Consider the following 7,816-nt stretch of genomic DNA (forward strand, 5'->3'; position numbering starts at 1 on the left):
TGTGAGTTTTTCTTGTTGTTGTTGTTAAGGTCAAAAATGAAAGAACACACCTTCCACTGCTCTTCCCTAACCTGATTGCAGTGCAGTTACTCATTGATTAGAACTAGTTAACTTATTATACAAGGCTCACAGCTAACTGTTGCACTAGCACTACTGTGAGGCTGATCTGTGCACCATCTTAGCTTAGCATAATAGCAGGCTTATACTCCACACAGACAGAACCTAGAAGGTTTAAACCAAGAACTGACTTGATGTGAATTGATGGCACTAACCACTGTGTCACCCCAAATGGCATATTTGCAAATTTTATTTGATATAATGGTGTTAAATAAAAGGTGAAAGGACTGCAAAAGAGTATAGAATTAATTCTATGGGGAACATGGTTGGTTATCCATCCACTACTACAAATATTAGTGTCATGGTGGCCATCCATCCATCCATCTTCTCCTGCTTATCCGGAGTCGGGTCGCGGAGGCAGCAGCCTTAGCAAAACCGCCCAGACTTCCCGATCCGCACACACCTCCCCCAGCTCTTCCGGGGGGACCCCTAGGCGTTCCCAGGCCAGCTGGAAGACATAGTCCCTCCAGCGTGTCCTGGGTCTTCCCCGAGGTCTCCTCCCGGTGGGACGCGCCCGGAACACCTCCCCAGGGAGGCGTCCAGGAGGCATCCGGAAAAGATGCCCGAGCCACCTCAACTGGCTCCTTTCGATGTGGAGGAGCAGCGGCTCTACTCTGAGCTCCTCCCACATGACTGAGCTCCTCACCCTATCTCTAAGGGAGCGCCCAGCCACCCTGCGGAGGAAACTCATTTCGGCCGCTTGTATCCGCCCGGCCGGGCTCAGCCCGAAAGGACGACGTGGGCCCGCCCTCCTGTGGACTCACCACCCGCAGAGGGAGTCATAGGGGTCGGGTGCAGGGAGGACTAGGTGGCGGTTGAGGTGGGTTGCCTCGACGGCCTGGTCCGCATACACAGCCTCTGGTTGTTGGGACGTGTCATGGTGGCAATAGATGAAAAGTCAGGGGGTCAGTAAAGGCACCAATACTTACTTTCTGCAGACCATGAATGTCTCTGGAACACATAATTTTGTAACATCCAGTAATCCGTTTAGGTATTTTAGATAAATGATGAACACGCCACACTAATACTCTCTACTTTCACATTTGTGATTTTCTGACTTCTTGGTTTGCACACTTACAGTAACTTACTTTGTTTTTATAAACTCTTTATATTGTCCTGTTATTTCAGTTCCTCTTCCTCTTCCTTTTGTAAAGCTCCGACAATGTGTAACTTCTGTTCAAAAAAACATAAACTTGAAACATAAATAACCTTTGTTTGCTACTTCTCTGGCACCATCTCTCCCACTCCCACCAGCTTGCTTTCTCTACTAATTAACCAAACTCAAGTTCATCTGGAGCCTGGGAGCTTGGTAAACATTCCACAGTGATAGTGGAAGGACACAGCGCTGTGTGTGTGTGTGTGTGTGTGTGTGTGTGTGTGTGAGAGAGAGAGAGAGAGAGAGAATAATTCACTGTTAGAAATTCCACAGGGATAAGACGTCTGGTTCGGATAAACTTTATCTCTTAGCTGAGACACAGAAGCACAGTGAAGGTCACTGGGTTATTTGTTCAGTTTCCTCTGGTTTTCTTTTTATTCTGTTGTTATTGAGCTGTTAAAGCTTCAGTATGGTTTGTTAAGAGACGCATGCACACTAACAGACCAGTATATATGAGGTTTTATCAACTCCCTGATCATTATTGTTTGTTGAACTTTAATTATTTAGGTTGGTGAAGACAAATCAGTGAGGCTGTACAGATATTTAGAATTTTCATTCACTGGAAACCTTTTTGCACACGACTGTAAGTCTCACTTTTTTCACATCATGCTCATATCGCTGACATGTTTTCTAGTGCACATGAGTGAAACCTGCCCACTTACACATAATCCTGATTGTATAGAAGTCCGTATAAGTCAGCGGTTTTGAGTTTGAGTCCACAGCTGAGCACAGAAACCATTTATTTGCAGACAACATGCAGATCTACCAAAAGGAGACTTGTCATGACTACCTTTCTCCCTGTGATTGATTATGGTGATGTCCTTTACATGCATGCCCCTGCTGCATCCCTTAAGGCGTTAGACACTGTATATCATGGTGCCTTGCGTTTTATTCTAAACGCCAAATCTCTCACCCATCACTGTCTCTTATATGAAGGGTCTGGACTGACATCACTACATTACCGCAGACGGCTCCACTGGCATATTTTCATCTAGAAAGTCATCTTAGGGTTTCTCCCAGGCTATTTAAATCGCCTCCTTGTTCGCTTTACTAGTGGGTGTACAGCCTCCGTTCCCAGGACATTTTGCTGTTCTCGGTCCCTCATGCCTTCACTGCATTCGGGAAGACTGCGTTTTGTTGCAATGCCCCTTGGTCCTGGAATCTGATCCAGAAAATGCTCAAATTGTCTGACCTCGTTTCCTTGGGAGATTTTAAATGTTTGTTACAAAACAGAAGTCTGTAGCTGCTTTAAATGAGTTTCTATGTACTGTATGTATTCCATGTATTTATGCCTTATAGTGATGATATATTACTTAGCTTATTTTTGTGTGTGTTGTATTGTTGTAAACCTTGTTGCTGCCCTCTTGGCCAGGGCTCCCTTGTAAAAGAGATGTCAATCTCAATGGGACTCACCTGGTTAAATAAAAATAAAATAAAGATATTTAGCAAGATTCTCATCTAAATCTCACAAGAAAGAATTTCTCAAAATGTTGAACGTGTACAATCCAGTTAGACTGTTGGCATAAAGAGACTTCGGTGCTCATTAGACATAAGACCAAGTTGCTAAGTTTCTATCACATTCATGAAAAAAGGTGAACATCAGAAAGGATTTGTGTTGGAATAACTGTCAGAACAGCTATGAGGAAGTAACAGTGACAGGGAAGAAGAGGTATTCAAAGAATACCCCAAATTAAAATCTGGTTTTCAGTGACTGTTCTTATTTTTCAAACTCCTATTTGAATTCAGCAGCTTGCGAAGAGTCCACCACTCTTTACCACATAGCCTTTGTCACTTCAGCTAAGTTAACTCGATGGTCATGGAAATAGTTGAAAATGTTCAACAACAGTGGTTCTTAAGACCAAGACTTACCTACTACTACTACTACCGCCAAAATGTCTTCATCTCAAAATCCTGCAAAACCTGGAGAGTGAGCTCTTATCGGTGCTTTCTGGAGGACAATCAGACAGATCAGTATCTCCAGGGACATTTCGTCAGAGTGGATAAGACAGGCCTCTATAATTTTTGATCATTTTGTCCACTCTCACAGCCACTCACAGCCACTTAAAGACGTGCTAGCAGCTCTGAGCTTAATGAAGATGCCCACATTACTTCCACCACAGTTACTTTGGAAGGTGCATTGTGGGGGTATACGGATGGCGAGAGCTTCAGTCCAAAGACTGCTCAACTGGCTAATGTATAAATAATAATAGTGACTTAAGTGACATCTGCATTTAGATCTATGGGATTTTTTAATGTAACACCCCTGTTTAAACTGGATTAAGACTTAAATTTGAGTATATTTAAAGGTATTGCCTCTTTGAGTGACGGATAGGTGCTGTCATAAGGCATGGTCTGCATTCATTCCACTCAGGTTTCTTCTTCTTGCTGAGTAACTGGGAGTTAGGAGGAGTCGTGCAATGCCAACATGGTGACAGCCTGAACCACCACAGTGAGCCTCACAACTGCTCTTTAGGAAACCTCTGAATGAGTTTGTCCATCTTTTAATACAATCAATGGGCGACTCTTCAGAGTCAAACACCATGCTGAGGCACTTCATGTTTTCTTTTTTCACCTATCTCTTCATCAAGCCACAATGTTTTCTTTTCATTAGTATGAAAGAAGACATGTTATGGAAACAAAATGGCCTCAAATGTCAAAATTGACCATAACATGAAAAAAACTAATTAAAGTTCAATGTCCAGTTAACATGCTATCATGTTAGCATGATGTTGAATGTATGACTATAAAAATAGGTGCATACACGAAGAATGACACGCATATGTCCAAGTATTCCTTCACATGAATGAAAGAAATGTCTTGGTAAGAAATTAGAAGTTTGGCATTAAAACCACAAAGACAACGTGACAAAGAATGGACCTCTGCACATAGACATACAGGCGTCATTACACCCACAGTCACACATACGGAAGTGAAACACTCACTCTTCAAACTCAAGAAACTAATAATGTAATCTGACACTGCTCGCTGTCTTCCTCCCTCTCTGCCTCCTTCCTTCACTGCCCCCTCATTCCATGCTTCCTCCTTTCTTCTCTCCCTCCCTCCCTCTCCATCCCACACTGACCTTTCTGCTAAGTGGTGGCCGCTGTAAACTGACCAGTCTTTCTTCTGCCCCCATATCCCTGTGTCTTTCTGTGGGAAGGATGGATGACTGATGGACGGAAGAAGAGAAAGATAACATCTTTTAACTGCTGTAGAAAAGTCCCCCACTCTAAAGCTGTGAGAGGGTTGGACTCCAGATTACATTAGAATGACTATGATGGGAGGGACACCTGAATTCATTGTTTTACAACTGAATGTTGCTGAAAACCTAAAATCTCAGTTTTGCCTTGTTGAACTTGAACAGGTCTTTCTTGTTTTTGCCACTGATAGGGAAGAATCTGAAAGAACTGTTTGAGGGTCGTGCTGCCTTTTTAAATGCTAACATTTTGCTGGCGTGGTGTTGGTGTTCAGCATACAGCTGAGACTGTTGAAATAACACCACCACTACAGACTGGAGGGAGCTCTCTGCAGCTTCAGCAAAGACAGCGGATTTTAAAAATAATATGCAAAGCCACAAGAACGCCATTTCTGTATGCACACTAATATGAATCCTTGTCTGGAAGGACATTTTCCCCCTCCATTAAAATAATAATAAAAACATAATTAGAATCTTTTTACATGAGCATTGTTTTACAAAATATCTCAGTACCCACATGTATGCAAAAGCAACAACAGATGCTCTGATAAGCCCGCCAGGACAAGTTTACATCAATGACACATCAAATACCAGAGAACAGTCTGCCATTTAATCATATCTGATGGACAGTACACGGTAGATGCTGTGGACCAAGTAATATTGGGAACATCAGAGACAGAAGCTTTTGCAGGCTAATGAGGTGGTGCTGTAATTCTAAGATAAAGCCCCTTTCAAACATTCACTCCTTTCTGTAAATCTGACTGCGTCTGAATAGGTCAGCTTAATGTCTGAATGAGCATCCTGCTCACTATTTCATGCAAATATCAATGATCATCTAACCAGGTCAGACCTGGTGACATTTCTGTGTTGCTTTCACCACAGCACAAGTTTGAAGTGCACGCAGTCCCAATAGCAGGTAGACGTGCACAAGATGAGGATGTACTTCAAGTGGTGTGAAGGTTGTTGTGGAAGGTTTTCATTGATTACTAAGAATTATAAATAATCTCTGACATGGAGACAGGACCAATCAGGACCTAACAGTGAATGACTGATTAGTTTTCGTCTACTCAGACATTTGAGCTGTCTCAAACTGAATCTTGGTTTATCAACTGTATTTAAATAACTTATTGCATAGTGATCATCCTCAGGTTGAGTCCTGAGAACACAGGGATATTTTCATTTTACTGTTAGTAAAGTAGTGTTTGAGTATTGTCACACATGGACAAAATGTTCACAATTTAGGAAAATTAACTAATTAAAATAAACTTGGCTATTAGCTATTTGGACAACTTGAAAATATAGTTGATATACTGTCCAATCTCTCATGTTTGACAAACATCATGTGTACTGTGGTTCTTTCTATCACCGTGGAGGGCGTGTCTGAATGAAGTCATGAGGAACATTATCGTTCAAGTGAATTCTCTGTATTATTGTGGACAAGGCTTTTGTCAGCACAGGGAATTTTAAAGCTAAGATTTATTACCTCTTCATACTTTTTTTTCAAATTAATTGTATTGCTTTATTCATGTTCATTTTATTATAGTTGTTCACTCTCTGATAATAAATATCAAGTTTGGGATTTTTGTTCCATGTGTATATTCTGTGATTAATTTACTAATGAAAATAACCTTGGGAATAGAACAATCTGCATCCAAGTGAGAATGACAGAAGGGAAGAAAAATAATTCAGCAGCTGACATCTACGGCAACTCAGCCTGTTTGTAATTTAGGGTAAGTAAACATGGATTCACTGCTTTATTTGTCTTTATCACAAAAACAATTCTAGCATTTAAGGCAGTTTCTGTAAAATTGTTGACAAAAGGAGCAAGCTGAGACTAAAACAATTAGCAAACATTAGCATACATAAGCTAGCACCTGAGACTACAGTTACCACCAGCTAGCTAACAGTTTATCAAATCCTAGATTGATTTCAAAGTCATAATTTAAACATTAAAATGTTCAACGCATTTCACTTCTGTTGAACGAATTCAGTCAAAAATCATTGTGTAAAAAATAAAGTCGTTAAAGAATGGAAATGTTCCCAGTAGTAGTTGCTGAGATGGAAGGAGTGAAAATGTTCAGCTAAGCTAACATTAGCTGGCTTCCATCAAGTTTAGCTTAAGTAAAGTTTAAAATGTAGTTTATTGGTTTTTACAGTTTGTACTTAAGAAATGCTTCTTTCAAATATGTACACCCAGCTGACCTAAATATTTAAATTGTGTTCTTGTTTGTCTCCCTACTGCTCTTCTTGTTTGTTGTAGCTTGTCTGCAGATGTTGGCTAGTCAGCTACATTCAGACTCTTTCTCCTTTTGCAGTCGAGGGAAGTGTTGTGAATTCACAATTAAAATAGTTTGTGAGACTATCTCCTCTGGGTTTGGGTGAAAAACAGCCATCGTCTCACTTAAAACTGACCTACTCAGGTCATACCTCAGTTTCTCAAGTTGTCATTAAGAGTGAAACAAACAACACAGAGTGTGTCTCAGATGTTTTGCTGTGAGTCTTCTGTAGTTTATTTAACATTGTTTGTGGATTGGGGAAAAAAATAACAATACAATTGGAAATATTGTACCAATTTGTTTGAAAGTAATTTGTTTTTTTCAGATTTATTTTGTGAATGGTTTGTTCAAAGTTATTTGTGCACAAGAAGGCACATGTGTAAACATCAAACTATGCATTAAAAATAAAATAACAAGGATCCCAATACACACACAGTGAAAATATGGAGTTACATTTTACCTTGTAGGCATTCAGATGGAGAATGTGAACATGTTTCTTTCTTACTGTAAATGTAATGTTGATATAGCTTTCTTTAATGCTGAACAGTTCAATATATGTTAGCCTGTAGAATGACATTAAAAACAGGAACACACTTACAGCTGTAACTACTCTCTACAAATCCTGTGCATTCTATAAATAAGCTCAGTTAATTTATAATGAAAATTAGACAACAAAATGCTTGTAATTATTTAAGAATTTTAGATAAATAGTCTACCTTATAATCTAATGTTTTGTCAGTCAGTGGTCAGGCTGACAGTGTGACTGCAGATACATTCAGGGTGCAGGCTGTTAACCTACAAAGCTTTCAGTCAGCTGATGTCCAGACAGGCAGGAGAAGAAAAGCACAGATGGATGAAGGAAGTGCTCTTTTCTAAGGATTAAATATTGATGTTTATTAGCACAGAGAATGACTTCAATGAGCACATTAAGAAAATGGTTTGTAAGACTCAGTGTAGTCCATCCATTTAGCATCAGATTTATGAGATGCTGCATACCCAAATGACACAGTGAATATAGAGGTCCAAAGAAAGTTCAGTTGACTGAATTTAGTATCACACACTCTATGAATT

This window comes from Stegastes partitus, unplaced genomic scaffold (assembly GCF_000690725.1).
Source record: "Stegastes partitus isolate 25-593 unplaced genomic scaffold, Stegastes_partitus-1.0.2 Scaffold1403, whole genome shotgun sequence".
Taxonomy (NCBI): Eukaryota; Metazoa; Chordata; class Actinopteri; family Pomacentridae; genus Stegastes; species Stegastes partitus.